Below are 22,522 nucleotides of genomic sequence, written 5' to 3'. Positions count from 1 at the left end.
TGCAATATTCTCACTTGGCTATATAACTCAGAATAGCCACCAGGGCCCAAAATAATAACTAGAATGTACCTTCATGGGAGCATGTGTACCTGTATTTATGTGAATGAGTATTTGTGATTGACAAATTTGTAATTAATAAAATCCACTGAAAAATAAGAATTTTTGGCCCATTAGTACTTTCCTATAAGGCCTTCTTATTAAGCTCTTGCATTTACAAATAACATTTGTGATATAATGCAAAGGGGATACTGTAGGGCAGATCATAATTTAAATCCTCAAGGGATAATAATGGCATGCTAATAAAATAGGAATACCCTATAGGAACTAAAGTGTGTGATATGATCTAACAATGAACTAAAATAGACCAATGCCTTTAATTTGCAAAACTACTCTTAAGAAAACACAAAGGCAAGGAAATAATTCTAAAAATAGAAAACTTTTCATGTCTAGATAATATCTATAGAATTCTCTCTCCACTCTCTCTTTAGTTTTCTTTAGTAAATGCTTCTTAAACTTTTATGAAAGGTTTATTGATGGACTTAGATGCAGAATTTGAGAGTATATTAACCGGCAGAAAGGGATAAAAATAAGGGAATATCTTCCTTAGAAAAAAGGTAGCAAGATAGGTCAGTGCCTCAAACCTAGTGAGTCAAAGGAAGTCTCCCAAAAGACAGGAATGATCTTAGCAAGGTGCTCCAGGTCTGAAAAGTATCCACCTGAGAAACTTTCCCAGAGAACCAGTAAGCTGGAAAGGAACAGCAGAAGGCTGAGTTGTAAATGTTATTGATTAGTTTTCCCTTGTGTGTATCAGAAACTCTCAAAAGAAAAACAAGTAAACAAACAAAATCATTTTTGTCTTTTGGCTGATTAAATCACTCAAATTTCAGAGCCTGGATATCAGGATTTTCTTCTGGAGCCTTTTTTTTTTTTTTTTAAGTAGGCTCCATACTGAACCCACAAACCTAAGATCAAGACCTGAGCAGAGATCAAGAGTGGGACATTTAACTGACTGAGCCACCCAGGCACCCCTTGAGCCTATTGTTAAAACATCTTTCTCCTTCATCTCTAATTGCTCTCCTACAGGACCCAGTGCTCCAGCTTAACTGATGTTTCCATATTTGTCAGAGGCAACATGATGATCTCTTATATATTTACACTCTTCTCCCCAGACTTCCTCTGTCCACACATCATTGTCTACCTCCCTTTCAGTGACCCTCTCATTACTTCTTCCTTTAAGACTGCAGATTCCTCAGGCTCTCCCCCTCTTTGAACTATTTATCAGTGTGACTATATGTGTATCACATTTGACACAATACCATATTACTTTCTCTCTTTGTAACACTACCTATCCAGCATAATCCCCAACAGATATTCAATATTTAACAAATATTAGGTCAATTCTGCTTCTCTTCAAACTATATTGGATCATATATTCACTAAGAGAGTAAAATACAGATCAAGAAGTCTTAATTCTTTCTCGATTTGTTCAAAACTCTCACTCTCCCATTTTAATGGTACATCTCTGAAGAATTCTTGCTGAATTAATTCTTTTAAAAATGATGCTTATACACATATGTTCTATGATCTTAGAAGCTTATTTATAACCATATGTTTATGGAAATAAGACAGCTATTGGTACACATTGGGTGGCTTTTCTTCTTAACGTTTTACGTTTTTTGTAAGAAATTACAAAGAAGAATGTCTTTGTTTACTGAACCTCACCATGGGGGGATAATATGTGCAAAGTAAACTTACACTGCTTCTAGCATTGCTATTGTTAATATTGCTAGGAATCAAGTATTGCTATTCATTACAGTCATTGGAAAACACACTGGAGACTAGGTTTGCTTTATGTTGTAGATATGTCACCTATTTTTGAAACAACACTTCAGTGCTTTTTTATACTATGCTCTTCAAGCCAAAATAGACTATTTTCTCTGTCCTATAACTTCTATTTCAAACCAAAGATAATGGACTATTTATGCTTTCCAGAACTTCAATAATAGAACATTTGGCATGGCTTGACTGACCTTAAACAAAACCATCAGGCCAAACATTGGGTCATGAAACAGAAAAAAAAAGGTGGTAAACTGTCATACTGAAGTCATCAGTAAAATACATGCTAGCCATACAATCAATACATGATGAAGGGCCAGGGCCAAATTGGGTGGTGTGTGTGTGTGTGTGTGTGTGTGTGTGTGTGTGTGTGTGTGTGTGTGTTGTATGTAGTCACATTTTATGCACATAAAAAAATAAGTCTTGAGAAGGAAATCATAAGATCCAGGGGCCGGTGTAAGAAATGCAGAAATGGTCTTGCTGAATCGTACTCATTGGGAACAGAACATTCAATAACCTTGTTCGAGACTTGATGAAGAGAATAATAGGAAGACTTCTGTTTCTGAGTCTTTAAAACTGAAAAGAAATCATTGTAATAACTTAGCATATACATTTTACTTTCTTTGTATTTTTAAGTGAGTGAAAAATTTCAAAGTTATGTAGAACATATAAAGTAGGTTAGACACAGCTAGTGCTGTGAAAGTGAAGGGCAAGGAGAAATCACATTGACAGTCATTGGCATTTTATCCACTGGTTCATCTGGAAGCTAGTATCTGTACCTTTAGGACAAGTATATGCTGTTAGTTAGCCAAGGCATATGTCAGGATGTTAAGGTGTGATATTGAGGTAATCTAATCACCTGCATAATTCTGACTTCTTTAAATCCTCAATTTTCACATTGAAAATAACAAGAAGGAATTCTACTCAGCTCCAAGACAGCAAGGTTCCATATTCTCACAACTCTGTTGCTCCCTGTCTTAAATTAGATTTTGTCATTACTTCAGATGTTTTGCTCTCTCATTCTTAGTTCTCTGGGCTATCTGAGGACAAGCAGAATACCATGATTCTTTCTAAGACCTCAGCTCTGTTCTTTCTTTTCCCAGCTGGCCACCTTCCCCGCACTACTGCTGTAAGCAATAACTTATTCGCAATGACAAGCTGTTTTCTGTTCCATGGGTAACATGGCACTGATACCCATTCAGGTATTAGCTGGTCATCATGTTTGTAATAATCGCTGGTTTAGTCATTTATAGCAAAAGAATAAGAATTTTTGGAATCAAGAGAATGGTGTTTGTTTGCATACAAATTTGTACATTGCATCTTGAAATCTCGTTTGGGGAAGAGGAATCAGAGAGAACATTATATTGTACAGAGAAATATGGTGTTTATAGATGTAAGGTTCAAGTATTTAAAGATATCAATTCTCCCTTAACTGATCTTGGATTCAAAATAACATCTAAAAGTATCTGGAAAGGATATTTGAGGAATTTCACAAGCTGATTCTAATTTGTATGTAAAAGAGCAAAAACACAGATAGAATCAAGATGCCTTGAAGAAGAAAATCAAGACAGGTGAAACTGCCCCATGTTTACCAAGGCTTACTACAAGGCTATAGCAACTAAGAGAGATGGTTGGGGTTTACAGAAAGAGAAATGATCAGTGGAACAAATAGAACAGTGATCCTAGAAACTTGATTTACAACAGAATGGTTACTGACATATCAAGCATTGACAAGGATGTGGAGCACTGGGAATGTTTATCCAATACTCATACAACTATAAATTGGTATAATTGCTTTGGAAAACAGCTCAGCATTGTTTTATAAAGCTGAAGACATATATTCCCCACTACCCAGAAATTGCACTCCTAATTTTATATCCTAAATAAACTCATTCACAGGTGAACCAGAAACATACATGAATATTCATGGTGGCATGGTTCATTATAAGTCAAAACTATTAACAACCTACATACTGTTCACTAGGACATAGCCTTCAGTAGGTATATCAGTAAAAATGAATAAAACATAACTATGTGCAACAGTATGAACAAATCATAGAATGTTGAGTATCAAGAATAAGTTTGCAGAAGTCTTTTTATGCTATGACACCACTTTTACAAATTTCAGAACTAAACAGCATATTATTTAGGGATATGAACATATGGGGTAAAAATGATTTTCAAACCCAGGAGAAAAAAAGAACACGAAATTCAGGATAGTGGCTAACTGAGGGAGGAGGGGTTACTAGTCAGAAGATGAGAGCATTATATACAATTAGCTTCACTGGTACTAATAATATTCTAATTCTTCAGATGTGACTCTTCTACAAGTGTTTTATTATTATACTTCATAACTTATCCAAATATTTGAATGCATTATTTTGTATTACATATTTATGTATTAAATATTATATTAAATAAAAATTTAAAAGTCCAGAAGCAAAGCAGTATATGCATCATCTTCGTTTAAATAAGAATATAAAATAAAATTATGCATCTAAACATATAACACATTTGGAAAGATTCCCATCAAACTTGTAATAGTTTTGCCTCTAGAAAGGAGAATGGATTCAGAAAGAGTAACACTTTCTTTCTGGTGTACTTCCTTGTCATAATAAGAATGCACTCATGTATTTTTGTTTCATTTATTTTTAAATATTAATAAAATGTACACCTGGAAAAAATTTCCAAACAGAATTTATGCAGGTTATTTGCATTACAGGATATAAAAAAGAAGTACTATACTCCAAGTTTGACTTATACCAAATAATATAAGATATCCATAACTCTTTTTCTATTTGGCAAGTAAAAGTTGGACTATAGATTACAATGATTTATTCCAGAAAGAGAGCTCAAATACTTCTAGACAATAAGACCTCAGATTCTTTCTTTAATAGAATATGAAATTGAAAATCTAGGATTGCTGGGGCATGATTAAATATCTTGAAACTGCTGTTAAGATGTTCACCAAGTTACTTAAAATTTTTTGAGAGACTACGTAAGTGAATGTAATTGCCTGACATACTTGAGCTATTTATAACACATTTCTCTGCATCAAAGGGAAGGGATCACCTGAGGAGGCCCCAGATAGATTAAACTCTCTTTGCCTTCTTAATTCTGTTTTATTAAGAAATAAAACCAAGAGTTAATACAGAGATCAAAACATTATCCTTATTCTTGAGAGGTGAAGCAATAGGGTGTGTGCTACTTATTTTAGCCAATATGGCTCATTAATATGTGAACAAAGCTGACTTTCCCATTCAGCCATGTCAATCCTAGCAAACATTTCCTAGAAGCAGCAGAGCTCCTGCAAGAACAATGGAATAACCTCATACTCTGTGATCCAACCACCCTGAGAGGAAGAGTCCTGCCGAACCCACCTTCCCACATTTACCCCTTAGATAAGTCACTCCACCTCTGGAGGGGCTTAAGGGGTTAAAAAGAAAGAAACAAGAAATGTTTCCATTTCTTTTTTCCAGTTCTCTTTTTGTAGAAGGTGACAGCTCTTCTCCCCATTACCAACACAATTCATACTCTAGGTAGTTCCTAGATGTGTCTGTAAGATCTGAGAACAGCACAGAAATGCAGATTTGTGGATCCACCCCAAGTCAGTCTGAAGGTGGGTCCCAGAAGTCTGTGTTTTTACAAGCCTTCTGGTGTTTTGAATGCACCTCAAGTTTGAGAATCTCATTATGTACACAAACTTCAATATTCTCTGCTTCAGCATGACAACAAATGTGATACTATATCTAAACTATAGATTTGATTAAATGAAAAGGGTAATACACTGGGAAAAAAGAGTCCAGTATTGGAATCTTTTCCCGACTAACTTGTTTTTTTAAATTAGATCAAATTACCTGAGATTCCTGTTTTTACAGCTACAATGATAAGGTTGAACTAAATGATTTCTATACTCTCTTGAAGTTCAAATTTTCTGATTCTATTTTATCTCTGAAAGTGCAAAAATAATATTCAAACATGGTCTTCAATATTCTTTAACCATTTCCCTAGGCCTGTCTTACGCACCCCTCTCCTTTTAGTCATTCTTTATGCAGCAAACATATATTTGATACCAACTCTGTTCAAGGCTTCAGGAGCAAGGTGAGAAAGACAAAGATGAATAAGATCTTGAGAGAATACACAAAACTATAAGAGGGACTGCAAAAGTGAGTATATTCCAGGTAGAAAGAAGGAAAAGAAAGTGCCACTAAAACTTAGGGAATAGCTAGCATGGCTATTTCGGTTAAAAATCAGAGCATAGACATAATAATAATAAAAAACAAAACTTGGTTGTTGGTTAGTGCATTTTGAGCAGTTTAGTAGGAAGGAGTGATTATTTGCATTAGTAAGATTGCTGGTGTTTTTGGAACTTTTATTCGTTGTGAAAAATTACTGTAGAGAGAAAAGGCTTGCTTTTCATACAGTCTTACGAAAAACATACCCATTTTCTCCTGCTGATGAACGCCCACCTGAAGAAAGTGAGCTACTGGCTCTGTCATCTCTCTCTTCTTTGCTAAGGCTGGATTTTAGTTGTGGCTTGCCCTCAAGACCAAGACCAATCTTCGTCTGCCGTCTGGCTCTGTTACCTGAAACACTAACAATAAAATCCTTCATCCAAGGGTCATTATCTGAGGTTACTTAACCTCTAGCTTCTATTCTTTAAGTTCCAGAAACAACTCAAGTTTTTCTTAGTCTCAAAGTGATCATAATAATATTTTCAGTTGCTGTGAATGTATGCCATGAATTCATTCAGATATTTTCATGAATTGAATCCAACTTTTAATAAAAAGTATATTTGAGGGGCACATTTTGCTTCTTGGAAACCTTGGAACAGGTTTCTATAGAGAAAGATGACCCAGGAAAAAGTGGCTGCTCCAAACCAAAATCGTTCTATTTTTTTCAATGTTTAATTGACTTACTTGTCTAGATCGCAATTGTATTTTGACTCTGAGCACTGTAATAAAGAGGAATAGCAGACCTTCATTTAAAGACACTTCTTAAATTCATTTGGAATTAATTTTGCATTTATCTTCACTCCCAGGAGGATAATCAACCAAGTCCTAAAGAGAGCTCAAGACAGTGATTCTTCCTCACTCAAAACTTCAGTCCTCCTATATGGTAGCAAAAGTATATAACTATTTTTACTTTTCTAAGACTCCCACACAATCTACTCATTCATTCTTTAATGTATTTGCTTCTTATATTCATATTGCAAATCTACTGTGTGCCAAATCACCTGCTAGATACTCCAGAGAATACAACATTGTTTAGATACTGCTAAGACCTTGTAATTTGCAGACAGATGTTTGAATGGATGTGGCTGATATATCCATGGAAGGTCTCATATGTTATCTTCACACAAATCTACTTTTAATGAAACATTAAACATGCACACTAACAAGTCAGAACAAAAAATTCTGAACTTTCTCAAAATATCTTTTTTGCTCTCCAAGAACGCATTAAATTAGGCACATACAAATAACTGTATTGTAGTTACTAGAACAATCCTTTATAAAAATTTGCTCCACCAAAAACAAAAATAATTGATTCCTTTCCCACCTAAAATCCTATTTTAAATGAATGGATTGATTAGAGCATTAAAAACACTCCAAGTTTAGTTAAGGAGTCATAAGACCCTTAGTTTGATGATTTTCCAAGCATGTGACCTAAAAAATAAATAACCTCTCCAAACTTTGCCTACTTTATCTGTACAAAAAGAGATACTAATACCTGTCTGATTATCTTAAAGGGACATTGTGACAATAGTATAAGTGATGAAAAGCAGAAGTTAACTGTGACCTGTAAAACACAGAAAATATGTATTTTTATTTATGATTAATGAGCTAAAGAGATAATGGAACACTTTATTTAACAACTGAATAGTATCCCTAGTAGAGGATTTGTGAAGCATTATTCCTTGTTTTCTATGTCCTTTGCAGTGAGTCACATCTAAATGCTCTGAGGATGATAAAACTTTATTTCTACCTTTCCTCTTCTCTCTTTCTGATTATTATCAACAAGTAAAAACACTGACTGCCTGGAGCTTCAGCTCCTTTCCTTGCTCTTTCTCTCTCTCTAGGACAGGTGCTAATGAGTAACAAAATGAGAAAAAGCAGAACATCAGGAGAGTAAGGACTTTCACATTTCACGCAGGAGATAATCAAACCCTAAATAATTATAAGTTGATATCAAAGGAGTGAGAATGTCTATGAGTTTCCATAATTGCCATTTCTAAAATAGAAATAGCATTTCAACTCTTGTGATATTAACATTTCAAGTTCAATTCAGATTCTTTAGGGCAACAAATATTTACTGGATATTTCTGAATTGAAGGCTTATTCAAAGGGCACCTTTTATATAAATCATTCATACATGTTGGAAATAATTTAACCATTCTGAAACCAGTGTTACTCTCTCTTTCTCAACTGATTATTTGGCATTATATTTCTTTCAAAAAGACTTACTGTTAAATTAATTTTTGTTATAAATTATGGGTAAAATTTTTATTTCAGTTTAGTCTGAAAGATAACAGACTGGGAAGCCCAGCCATGCCAGTAAATATATGACTATGAGTAAGTCAAATAAACTCTATAAATCTCTATTATCTTATATATTACATAGTTTTAACCGATCCCTATATTTACATCTATATCTAACATTCTGGTTTTTCTTTCTTTCCTCCATATAATTGTTAACCACACATGTACAAGAAAACTATCATCAAAAATTAATCTGTGGAAAAATTTCTCTGAAGTTAACAGTCATATTTAGAGAAAGGATCTCTCACCAGAACTTCAGAAGCACAACAATTTAAATAATGTAATTTACTGACCATATTGTTGCACCATAAATAGCAAATCAATTGGACAGTATCTCAGCATTGGAACTACAGACACTGAGCTTGATAATTATTTGGGTGTTGGGAGGAGCTGTCCTGACCATTGCAAGATATTTAACAGCATTCCTGACCTTTGCCCTGTAGATCCTAGCAGCACTCCCCCAAATCTGACAACCAAGATTTCTCCAGACATCACCAAATGTCCACTGGAGTAGGAGGCAAAATCACCCCTAGATGAGAACCACTGAAATATAGAAATGGTCAGATTCTTAGATCATGAGGCACCTGAGTGGCTCAGTTGGTTAAGCTTCTGCCTTTGACTCAGGTCATGATCCGAGGGTCCTGGGATCGAGCCCCACGTTGGGCTCCCTGTTCAGCAAGGGAGTCTGTTTCTCCCTCTCCCTCTGCCCTTCCCCTTGCTTGTGCTCTCTCTCTCTCTCTCTCTCATTCTCTCTCTCTCTAACTCACTCTCTCTCAAATAATAAATAAAAATCTTAAAAAAAAATTCTTGGATCACCAAGATTTGCTACTCCAAAATCAATGTTTTTTACATAAATCTATTTCCTCAAAGATTGAAAATTGTCCTAATTTTTTCAATTCTGTAAATAGCATTCCCAATGTAATTATTATGCAATATTTCTGACCATAGTGATAATTTTCCTTAGAATTAGATAGTGAAAATATACATGTTATATTAGTGGAATAAAATATTTTTACTTCTACAGTTATCTTATAAGACTGTTAATTTCTAAAAGCAAATCCTGGAAGAGCAAATTGTTTGGGGATTTTATTTTTAATAACTGAGCTGGAAAGAGATTGAACTAATAAAAGAAGGTAATTTTTTTATCACAAAAATTCAATATGGAAGAAAACAGGCTTAAGTCTCTAGAAAATTAGACAGTTGTCAGGCCATTTCCTTTAAGAATAATTTTTAATGAAGCAAACGTTTTCTGATGTGATTTGAAAAAGACAAATGTACAGAGGTTAGAAGGTGGGAAGAGTGTATGTAAATCACAATGCTGGCCATCTTAAATACACACAGTGTGACTGTAAGCCACAGTGGTTATTCTTAAGCTATAAAGAGTTTTCTCGTTTATAGTTTATGTTCTGCAGGTCCACCCCCATTCCAAAGAGGTCTGTTTGAAATAGGCCATTCATTACATGATTTGAGCTCATTATATGTATTTCTAACAGAATGTAGTCTCCATGACATACTTTTAAAAAAGTAATGCCTGAGTACAAGACATGACTGTTATGCCCAGAAAATGGAGAACATTTGAAGAGTATTGCTCATTGAAGGTCTGTGAAACTAAAGAAAGAATAGGGTGACAAGTGTTTTAAACACACAAGCAATATATGTAGTGTACAATATCCACTTTTAGTCTGCATTTCCTATTAACACATATGTTCCATGAGAAGATATTCCAGAGGTCTTTCTGGATGAGTTAGGTCAGGGGAAAATTTTTGATTAGCTTCCTTCCCTTACAGACCTCAGCTAAAGTCAAATTAAGTTTAACTTTCCAATCATTTGGAGTTAAATGTAACTTTACAAAATTCTTATCTATAATATTATTGGCATCATGATTTTATTGTCTTGGCCTTATACACAGGTTACATTTTCAATCAAGAAGAAATTTGATATTGATATACCAGTGACTAAGCAGACAAGCATCCATGTATAATTTAATGAGCTCATTTATTTCTGTGTGTCTACTTTGATCATCTGTTCACTTGACAGGTCTTTTCAGCTTGCATGTCTCATGGTTAAACCGTGCTCAAATTTAAGTGTATAGAGGTTCAAATTTTATGTAAATAACAATGTCCTTGTTAACTGATACGGTCTCTATTTCCTTGTATAACAACAACTGTTCACCGAATCCCATTCTCGGGTTCTGACTCTGTACAGGTACACTGATATGGCTTTTTGAATTAATTATTTACATGCTAGTTCACAAAAGATAACTATTGTAAGTAGTCTCCCTAATAGACTCAGGAAACAGAAAAGCCTTTGAGGGAGTGAAGGTACATTTCACAAAGACACATTTTCCTCCAACTGTAATAAAATTAACAACTTCAAGCCATTGAGTTGCTGCTTGGGGAAATGAAGTGTAATTTTAAAGTAACGAATTGATTTTCCTATGCGTCCTTGGAACTCAACCACATTACCTAAGGCTCAGATCACATTAATCTTAAAATTAAAGAGAACTAGATCTTGGAAAGTACAGTCCTCTAACTTAATAATGCAAGTCATAGTCTATGCTTCATCTCAGTTCCTTAGCTTGCCTTGCTAGACCTAGGTTTCTCCCAGAGAGTTGTTTTCTTGGGCTTTTAAGTTTCTGGATTCTTGTAAGGCATTCATTTTACAGCAAAATTGGGAAAATAAAATCATTTGCCTTTATTTAGGACCTTCAAAGCATGTTGAGGAAGATCCACTTAACCTAAGGGTATTCCTTTTGATGAATTAAGCCCCCATACCTTTATGTTAAGCATCATTTCATGGAAGGCATGCAAATCTTTCATTATTTTGAGCTAAGCAACACTTCCTGAGAATAAAATGCTAGGAACACCAAGGCATTAAGCCACTAACCCCCAATACTCAATGTGTGACCTAAAATAGATACTGCGTACAGAGAAAGAAGCGCCAAAATTTGTGGGCTAAGCATCTTATGTATATTTCATGTCTACTCAGTAAATACAGTCTCTCACACATACTTGAGCACACAGGGCTAACTGGCTTTGTGGTCAGATAGACTTAGATTTGATTTCCAATTCCAGTATGACTTGGAATGTAACTTTAAACATTTGATCCTTTGAAATTAATTTTTTGGCAGATATAATAAACAATAACAAGCAGTTTCTGACACACAAAAAGTACACAAAAGTGACAAAAATATTAAATGTTACTTAATTTTTATTCACTGAACATAGATCCTACTATGAAAATATTTTTAAATATCTATATTACAGAATATATTAGTGGGTTTTAATTATTTTATTTCAAATGTTAACAATCAATTTGTACTAAACGTACAACTACTATCATATAGAACACTCATAATTTTTTGAAAATATAAAGAACTCCTCACTATTAAATTTGGAGTACAACTGCCATAGGATAAAAGACTGTCTCAAGATCACATAGTATATCAAATGGTAATTAAAACAGGAATCAAAGGGTCTGGATTTGAGCCCTGAATTCACCATTACCTAGCTGTGTGACCTTGGACAGGTCATTTAAAATCATAATCCTAATTTCTTAACTAAACAATGGGAATAGCACCTTTTGACCTTCCTAATGCACAAGGTAATATAAGAAACAAATTAAAATATGTGAAATCATTTTAAAACTTTCCGGAAAACATAATTTTTTTAAAATAAGGCTACTTCTAACTTGAACAAGAAGAGTGGCCCTAAAGCAACTGCATTCCAGACAGGTGGGAAAACTGCAAAGAGGAAAGAAAAAAAATCATCAAAATTAAACTCTGCCTATTCATAGTGGTACAGAAATGAGAACCAACTTTGTAGCCAGTAGAACTAATTTCCAGTTTTGCTGTTTCCCAGATTTGTGAACCTTTGCAAAGTTACTTAAATTTTCTTTGATACAGTTTTCTCATACATTAAATAAGATGGCAGAATATTAGTTGGCTGGTAAATACTCCCTTCACCCTTATTAATAAAAGCCCTTTTAGTTTGGAATGGTGGGAAACCCCAGCTAAAAAGAAACAAACAATCAAACCCACCTTATCACCCTTTTAGCTAAGTCATCAGTAAGAAACAAGGGGCCAGACAGTAGTCAGTGAAATCACAGGGTTGATTTATGATAAAGGTTCTTTAGAAAAGAACAGACCCAGCTGGTTTGACCCTTTGCCTTTATCATTTCTCTTAAACCTTCTGCTTGCCTGGATCATAGACGTGATGTAAGAGTTTAAGCAGATATCTTGTCACCATGGAGAGAAAAGCATAAGGGCAAAGTTATCTACTAAGAATTGCTGAAAAGAAAGCTAGAAGAAACACAGTGGTATTCGAGGGTCCATATCAACTATGGACTACCTACTTCTGTTTCCATATTTGAGAAAATTAATTTGTTTAATCCACAGCTTATTTTAGTTTTTAGTTACTCATGGTCAAATACAATCTCTAATATTTTTTGCAAGGTTGATGCCTGAATTACATATAATATAGAATGACAACATGGAAAATATCTGAAATATTTTAGGTGTAAAAAGGTAATTTTTAACTATCAGCCAGGGTTTCCCCTTGCCCTGTATCCCTTGTTTCTCCCCATGAAGAAACCCAAACTCTCTGACATCCACAGGCCCCAGAAAAACATGCTGGAATAGAAAGGAAAAGAAATGTTTGGTTGTCTTATGGCCTGAAAACTCAAAATTAACAACACACCTTTTATGTGTTATAGCTCAATGAAGCTATCTGAGAACAGTTAAAACTGACAGGGATTTTCAGAATACAGTAGCAGATCAATAAAAGATGTAGAAAGGTTAAGAGCTGACTCCCATGAATTCTAAAAAAAACTAACCAGAAAAAAGTACAGCTAAAATAGGGGCATGTCAAAAAAACAGAAGAGGTAACTGAAAGAAATTTTCACTGGCCAAAGACGCAACACTTGAGAATTACCGCGGATACCGACTGCAGCGTAACAAAACACATCAAATATGCTTAGGTCTTTGATTTCACAAAAATCTAAAAAATAAACATCTAATTGGTCAATTTTGGATTATGTTAGGAGAACTACTTATTTTTGAGAACTGATAAATAAAGGTAGATAGACAAACACTTACCACCCTTTCATATATAATCTGTGACCGGTAAACAAATGGTGATGAGGTGAAATTTCACTTTATAGAATATTCCTGCAAATAAATGAAGAAAGACAGAATGTTCTCATTTTGCAACTCCCACTGAATTACTAGAACTAGACATTGAAAAGTCAATGGCTGCTAATACCCCTTTCTAAAAGAAAATATCACTTTCAATTTTTTTGCCTCCCATTAAAGAAAATACCATTACCTATGATATATTCATGAGAAACTACAACAAAATCAATGGTGAAGGGAAATAGGGAAAACAATAATAGACTAATGACCAAAGAGATGAAAAGTTAATCATCCAAACTACAAGGGCATAGGAATGTAATAACCACCTAATACATCCATCTTGAGTTGTTTGCAGCATCTTCATTTCTCAGGGATGCTATTTTAATCTAGGTCCTGAAGAACTCAGAGCGTGAGCCAAGTTTAAAAGCAACATTTTATTTGGTAAATTTAAGCCCAGACTAGTGAGAATGAGGGGAAAAAATGGAAGCAAGTTAAGAAAATATTTTCAGTATTTTGTTGCAAAAATTTACAGTACTGGGTCATTGCTTCATCATAAACTGTAAGTACAAACAGCAAGTCACTCAAAATTTGTTTGCTAGACACATGGGACTTTTAAAGAGGAATTGAGAAGAAGCTGTCTCTTGCAGTGGTCCACTGGAGAGATAAAAGATTTACCTACAGAGCTGATTTACCTACAGAGCTCTTTTTATCTCTCGGTTCCAACTTGCCAATGATCATTCCATGGGAAACTAACTTCTTCCCACATCTGGTTGTCTTATCTAGCCTTTCACGGGGCTCTTAGGAAGGAAACGTGACCTCAGGTCTAATAGTGGATTCATGACCCAGTGTGGATGGGGTGATGACCATGAGAGAAAAACAGAGGCACTGGATGAAATCTGTGAAGAAGCACAAGGTTTGGTCCAATACAAATCCCAACCTGTGTCTTCTCAAATAAATTAACACTTGTGTCTTAACTAGTTTTTCCAGCAAAAACAACAAAAAACAATTAAAGATCCTATGCCATAGGTCCAAGCCCACTTTCCTGTCTAAAGTTTCTCTGTAAGTAAACACATCCAATTCCACTGTTTTAACTGGCTTCCAAATGTATAACCTCCACCACATGTCTTTCCTGAGTATCAGACATGTCTAATGCTCATGAAATAATTCACATGAAGTGATTCCCCCAATGCTTCCCAAACTTACTAAGTTCAAGTCAGACCTCTTGATTCATTTTGCTCTTATCTTTTCAGCCACCATCCTGAAATACTGCAGTACACGTTTGATAAACTTCCCTACTCCCACACTAGTTTTCTACTCATTCAATCATTCTCGGTAAAGCAGCTAGAATGATCTTTATTTTGAATATTAATTTCTCATTTAGCACCCTCTGACAATGGTAATAGCTATAACTTACTGATATCTTATTTCATGCCAGGCAAATTAAAAAATGTTTTATATGATTTTTTAAAGTCAATCTTCTCAACACAAGAGCAGAAATTATTATTATCATCTCTATTTTATAAATCAGGAAACCAAAAAAAGAGATATTAAGTAACTAGCCCAAAGTTACAAAATTCCATACTTGGAAAAGCTAGAATTTGAACTATATTTTCAACAACTATTTAATTCTCTCTAATGGCTTCCTATCGCTTTCAGAATTAAAACTTCCTAGTATGCCTTTGACATTGTACATGATCTAGCTTTCATCGCTCTCTCAAATTACCTCTGATTAGGCTTCTTGCCCTAAACTGCAATCCTGCTTCTCATTCTTCTGTTCTTTGAACATATAAAGCACATTCTGGCCAGATGCACTTGCTGCCATTTCCACCTGGTTATCTTCTTCCCAGTTCACTGAAAAAAATGGCTAATTTTCATCTTCAAAAATCTAAGCTTCATTTGTCTCTTCAGGGATTCTTTCTCCTACTAACTCGGGTACTTTCTCTTACATCATCCTATTCACTTCCTTCATAGAACTTACCACAGCCTGAATAATATATATACTTCATTATTTGTTTGTTGAATGTATATTCCTTCAGGGTAGACACTTTATATTTTTATTATTGTTGAATTCTTCAATATTATGTTCAGTGTTTGATACAGTCAGACTTAAACCTTAATATTGTTGAGTTAATAAAGGCATAGTTACAGCTTATATGAAATAGAAAAAATAATGATAGAAATATATCAAGAACCATCCCCAAAAACTATAAATATGCCTTTCCACGAAAGTGTGCCTGGATAATACATAATGAAAATGTAAATGATATTTACATCTGCAGTTAAGCAGTTTACTCCTAATAAAGATTTTCTAAAGGAAAACTGTGAAGAAAATTATCAAGAAAATTATCATGAAAAATGGAGACATATTAAAGTATGGATATTAGTATATAATTTTCTCTATGGAGGGCATGGTAAGTCTAGGAAATTGTACACTTAAAAGAAAAAATGTATATATCTTAACCAACTTTTTTTTTAAAGATTTTATTTATTTAATTGACAGAGAGAGAGAGAGAGAGACAGCGTGAGAGGGAACACAAGCAGGGGGGAGTGGGAGAGGGAGAAGCAGGCTTCCCGCGGAGCAGGGAGCCCAATGCGGGGCTCGATCCCAGGACCCTGGGACCGTGACCTGAGCTGAAGGCAGACGCTTAACCAACTGAGCCACCCAGGCGCCCCAAAAATGTATATATCTTAAATTACAATTTATTTTTATCTGATCCTGCTTCTCCCAGATTTCTTATATAATTGATACAATTCTATTTTTTTTCATATTCTAAGACTCTCATTTTCTAAAAGGATATTTGTACTCATTTCAAATCTTATCTTTGTATCTTGCCTTAGAAAATGAAAAATAAAATAGGATCTATCAAAACTGCCTAGGATTTACTTTCAAAAAGGCATAGAGTGTATTAGTATATCTTATAAACCTGTAGATTAAGACAGTAAGAAAGTAAATTTTCTTGGGGCGCCTGGGTGGCTCAGTCAGTTAAGCATCTGCCTTTTGATTTCAGCTCAGGTCACGATCTCAGGGTCCTGGGATTGAGCCCCTGTCAGGCTCCCTGCCCAGCATGGAGTCTGTTTGCCTCCCTCTTCTATGCCCCTCTCCCTACTCTTGCTCTTTCTCTCTCTAATAAATAAATAAATCTTAAAAAAAAAAAAAAGAAAAAGTAAATTTTCTTTAAGAATACATAATTAAAATACAGCTGCAATTCTTCTATCAGAATATTGTCTAGAGGAGTCTTTGAAACTGGCCTAACAAAACCGGCTCCAACAAACAACACTTCCTAAGTTCAGGGGCGTTAAAGAAAGGTCAATAAATATATCATAAATTTCTCAAAGTCTATAAAGTAAAAAATATATGTAAATAAATGGCAACTAAATATGTAGTTCAAAAGTAAATTGAGGAGATTTTAGGGAAATAATGGTAATGGTGTCATTGTTCACAAATCTCTCCAAATCTCAACATAAAAATAGGTATAACAATGAGATAGTCAAAAACCCAAACCCATGGACAAGATTTATGATGAAACTTGGAAGATCCATTAATGTCAAAATACAGAGAGAGATTTGAATGACACCAACAGTCCCAAGACCTGCATGCCATCAATGTCTATATGCGATTAAGCAGAGGGAAGAAATAGGGCATCTATAAATCTGAGAACAGAAAAGGCCCCTATATAGGCAAAGATAGTCTTTGAAAGCATGTTAGGCCAGATAATGGGAGAAGAGCAGCTGACAGTGGGAGGGGTTTGGCCCATTCCAATAGCAAGTAAGTTTCAGAGGTCTATAGTCTGCAGTAGTGGATGCTGTCTAGCCCTCAAAGACTTGCTAAACTGACCTGACAAGATTCCCTGCTAATACATGACCTCACACCAAGGAGGAAACATCTCAGAGGGAGCAGGATAGGTGCAAGAGTGATGAAGAAGAAAGAAGGCCCAGGAAAAAGTAGAGGTAGACAACAAAGTCCAGGTCTCAAGAGAGTCATACTCTAACGTACCAGGAAAAACACAGAAGAGACAGTTGTGAAATCTGCAAAGTATTTTGAACCACACCTCCTTCAAAAAGTTAAGGAAAATAGGGCACCTGGGTGGCTCAGTTGGTTAATCATCTGCGTTGGGCTCAGGTCATGATCCCGGGGTCCTGGGACCGAGTCCCACAGCAGGCTCCCTGCTCCGCAGGGAATCTGCTTCTCCCTCTCCCTCTGCTGCTCTCTCTGTCAAATAATTCAATAAAATCTTCAAAAAAAAGTTAAGGAAAACAAATTTCACAGTAAAATAATATGCAAAAGAGAACTACTGAGGTCAAATCCCATACAAAGGCAAAGTAGAAAAAGGTACAGAGTGATATCTCTAAAATGCCAGATAGACATCTTATAGAAGAGATAAATTAATATTTTATATTAAACTAGACTGTTACTAAAATCATTCAAGCCATGAAAAAATAACACATTAGAAATAGAAATACTTTAAAAAAAGAAATAGAAATGCTCAACGAATAAGGTAATGGAGCTCAGGTAACAAGTTGAATTTAAAAAAAAGAATTATTATTTTTCTAAATTTTATTTTATTATATTAGTCACCATACATTACATCATTAGTTTTTGATGTAGTGTTCCATGATTCATTGTTTGCATATAACACCCAGTGCTCCATGCACTATGTGCCCTCCTTAATACCCGTCACCAGGCTAACCCATCCCCCACCCCCCCAAAACCCTCAGTTTGTTTCTCAGAGTCCATAGTCTCTCATGGCTCGTCTCCCCCTCCGATTGCCCCCCTTCATTTTTCCCTTCCTACCATCTTCTTTTTTCTCTTTAACTAAACTGGAAGGAATGTAAGAATATAAAAGTTACAGATTATGCCTTAAGAAAAATAGATTTAAAAGAGAAACAGTTAAAAAATAAGGACAAAGAAGAGTTTAAAATGACTCAAGAAAAATAAATAAAACATCAAGTAGGCAAAAAATATCCAACATACAGATAATAGGAATTTCTAAAAAAGAAACCCATCTTTGGCCAGTGTGAGCTTCTTCTCAGATGAATGTTATACTCTTTGAATATATAATCCCAAATCAGCAATTAAAAAAATAATTAAACTACATATGAAAGAAGCACATTGTGTTTCCAGGATCATGATCTCTAGAAAAACCATCACCAAGGCAGTGACTACTACTTACAACGGAAAGACTAAATTTTCATCAAGTATTTTGACAATAATGCCAAGCCAGGAGAAACAATGATCAGAACAATAGCAACAAGTAACCCTACTACCCATATCTCCCAGTTAAATATTCCACAGCAGTTTTGTCTATATTTGTTATATTTAAATCTCTATCTTTGGGGGGGGGGTGCCTGGGTGGCACAGTCAGTTAAGCTTCCAACTCTTGGTTTAGGCTCAGGTCATAATGTGAGATCAAGCTCCACAGGCTGGGTGTGCAGCCTGCTTAAGATTCTCTCTCTCTCCCATATGCTTCGCCCCCCCACCCACCTAAAGAAAAATAAAATAAATAAATAAATAAATCTCTATCTTTGGTGAAATCTTTATCATTGATTATCACTTTCATTCTATATTTTCAATGTATGTGTCTCTCACTTAATTACAATCATATTTTTATAATTACTACAACACATTTTATTTTGTTATCAAGGTTAGCCAATATATAGCAATAAACAATCTTACATATTAAAATTCAAAACAGCTTCAGAAAAACTGTTGAACATTGTTGTCAATTATATATGTTGCAGACACTTTCTCCTAGGTTTTTGCTTGTTTGCATCTCCAAATGGTGCCTTTGGATGAATGTAATTCTAGACTTTAGTGTAGTCTAAGTTATCAGTATTCTCATTAATATTAAAATGTTTCCATTTAAACATACGGTGAAGTCTAAGAAAATAGAAAAAAATGCAAATACAACCTAAGAAAGTAGAGTCTGACCAATGAAATGAGATGAAGGTAGAAAACACAGTATTTCTAAGACATAATTATAGAAAAATAATCAAAATTATCTTTATAGAAACCATCACAAGAATATACAAAGGGAAAACCTAGATTTGATAAAAGACTTCATACTTGTATAGTTTGTGAAAAAGTTCATGACAGTACAATTGAAAACAAAATCTACAAGATTTTTTTCCCACCGTAGGTAGAAATTTGGGAATAAAATTTGTGCTAACATAATTGATCATAATATTTAAAAAAAAAACCTTAGGAAATCATGATATTTAATCTATTAGTCACCATGTCATCCACTATATCCCAACATCTACACCCTAATTAGGAAAATTTAAAATGAACAATCAGTAGTCCCCAGGGAGTAATAAAAATAAGAATTATCATGTAATGAGCATCTATTATGCTGAAAACTATACTTGGAGCTTTACACATTTAGGAAAAATGGTTTGGGCTGGTATTTATTATTGGAAGAGATGCTGACTATGCTACATGGACTGAGAAATCATTGGGAAGATTTCTGAGCAGAGAAATAGAATAGAGAAAGTGAACAATTTCCCACATCATGCTAAAGCAAATTTTCACAAACTTTTTTAATTTAATTTAAGCGATTAAGTTAACATCAAGTTATGCCTGCATTCAATTCACAAATTCACATCTTAGCATCCAGCTTTGGTCAACTTAGTTCTTCTGTGCTTCAGTTTTCTCTTATGTACAATGAATCTTTCCTCATTTAAGTTACCTTTTTTTTAAAGATTTTATTTATTTATTTGGAGAGAGGGAGACAGAGTATGAGAGGGGAAAGTGTTAGAGGGAGAAGCAGACTCCCTGCTGAGCAGGGAGCCCGATGTGGGGCTTGATTCCAGCACCCTGGGATCATGACCTGAGCTGAAGGCAGTAACTTAACCAACTGAGCTCCCTCTCATTTAAGTTATCTTGAGAAAAGCATGACTTAATGCACTTTCGCACCTAGAAAATTAGAATAACTCAATTATAATATCTATTATTATTACACATATCATGAATTTCTACTGTAATTGCTCAAAAAAATGAAAATGTACTGTTTGAAACATAATGTCTCTATTGAAATGAATAATTTGAAATTAATGGTATTTACTTTCTCAAAGCAGTTAACTTTTTTTTATTTTATTATGTTATGTTGATCACCATACATTACATCATTAGTTTTTGATGTAGCGTGCCATGATTCATTGTTTGCGTATAACACCCAGTGCTCTATTCAGTACGTGCCCTCCTTAATACCCATCACCAGGCTAACCCATCCCCCCACCCCCCTCCCCTCTAGAACCCTCAGTTTGTTTCTCAGAGTCCATAGTCTTTTATTTAATGCTTGCAATACTCTGCGTACTCCATTTGGGCTTTTAGTAAAGATAGAGAAATTAAGAGAAAAAAATTAAAAGCAAAAGACGGTCCTTATCTTAAGAAGTTTACAATATAATGGGAGAACAGCACCAGAATTAATACTGAATATGGATTAAAGAAAGTAGAAAAAATAACAAAGGAAATCAATAAAAACATACAAATATGCTACTTAAGCACCTTTAAGTAGCAACAATTCCCCAAAATAAAATTCCGAAAGAAACTAAAGTGACTAAGGGTTGGATGAGTCCTTTGTTAGAATATTTACACATTTCAGATTTGCTTGAGGGAAAAACCTTTCACTCCAATAAGGTACCAGAAAGCGGAGAGGGGGAAGCCAAGAGCCCCAGCCCAGTATCACTCACATAAGATGTTGATATCCACTTTTAGAGCCAAAGGGCAAAGAACGCAATTCATTATGTAACCCAAAAAGACCTTTAAGGAGAGAAGGGAAGAGGAGTGATGAAGTATTAAAAAAGAAGCTAAAAATGGATGACATACCAAAGGAGTTGGCAAAAGGAAAAGGTCTGTGACAGTCTCATGGGAGAGACCCCACCTACTACAGAAGAGCCAGGCGCTAGCTAATCATGACTCTGGGTAGGTCTGACCCTTGGGAGGAGGGCTTGGCGGAGAAAAAACATAGCTCAGTAAATCAAGTCAGGAGGATGGAAATACAACCCATATTCTAGCTAAAGTATTAATTAAAGCATTTCAACCCCAAATACCAAACCAGAAAAGGTAAATTTGAACTACACTGCTCTTTAAAAAAAACCAAAATTTGTTTTTCCCAGTATATGCCCAAATATAAGCACTAATATAAGTAATTCCTTACTTTCCAAAAAATACACTTTTGCTCACCTTCATCGTGTAAATATTTAGGGTATAAATGAATTGGGTAAATATCTATTTTAATATTTTTATACATACATATTATCCTCCCATATAATAGATGAATTTTGAATTCAATGAAATAATTGCATACTATTCTTTATGTTCTTTCTGCATCACTGTCTTGCCAAAAATAAACAAATTGTATTTTCATTGGAATTGTACTGAATCACAGAACTGTATAGAAAAAGTTTTCACATTTTCTTTCTTTTTTTTTTAAAGATTTTATTTATTTTATTTGACAGAGAGAGAGAGAGAGAGCACAAGCAGGGGGAGCCGCAGGCAGAGGGAGGAGAAGCAGGCTCCCTGCCAAGCAGGAACTCCAATGCTGGGCTGGATCCCAGGACGCTGGGATCATGACCTGAGCTGAAGGCAAGCGCTTAACCAACTGAGTCACACAGGTGCCCCTTCACATTTTTCATATTGAAACTTTTAATACACAAATATGGTATATCTATTTAGGTGTTTTGAACATCCTTCAGTAAAATTTTACCATTTTCTCATCTTCACCTAATTATTTGACAGATTTTAAATAGTTTAGTTTTCATTTATTTCACTTTTTTCACAATTTGCTACTATTCAATTGATTTTTATGTTGATTTTGTACACAGGAAAAATCACCAAACCCTCTAATCACCAAACCCTCTAATTTGTGCATACCTTCTTTAGAGTTTATTAGTAGATAACAATGACATTGCTTTCTATGTACTCTTTTAAAAAAAAATTCGTAACAATCACATTTGACACTTAAGTTATGAGATCATTTCCCCTGCATAATTACTAAATCTAGGTTAGATTTCTTCA

Source organism: Callorhinus ursinus, unplaced genomic scaffold (assembly GCF_003265705.2).
Source record: "Callorhinus ursinus isolate GAN/ISIS: 27379988/994484 unplaced genomic scaffold, GSC_fseal_2.0 scaffold3, whole genome shotgun sequence".
Taxonomy (NCBI): Eukaryota; Metazoa; Chordata; class Mammalia; order Carnivora; family Otariidae; genus Callorhinus; species Callorhinus ursinus.
The sequence above is the reverse complement of the archived record's forward strand: the minus strand, read 5'-3'. Positions refer to the sequence as shown.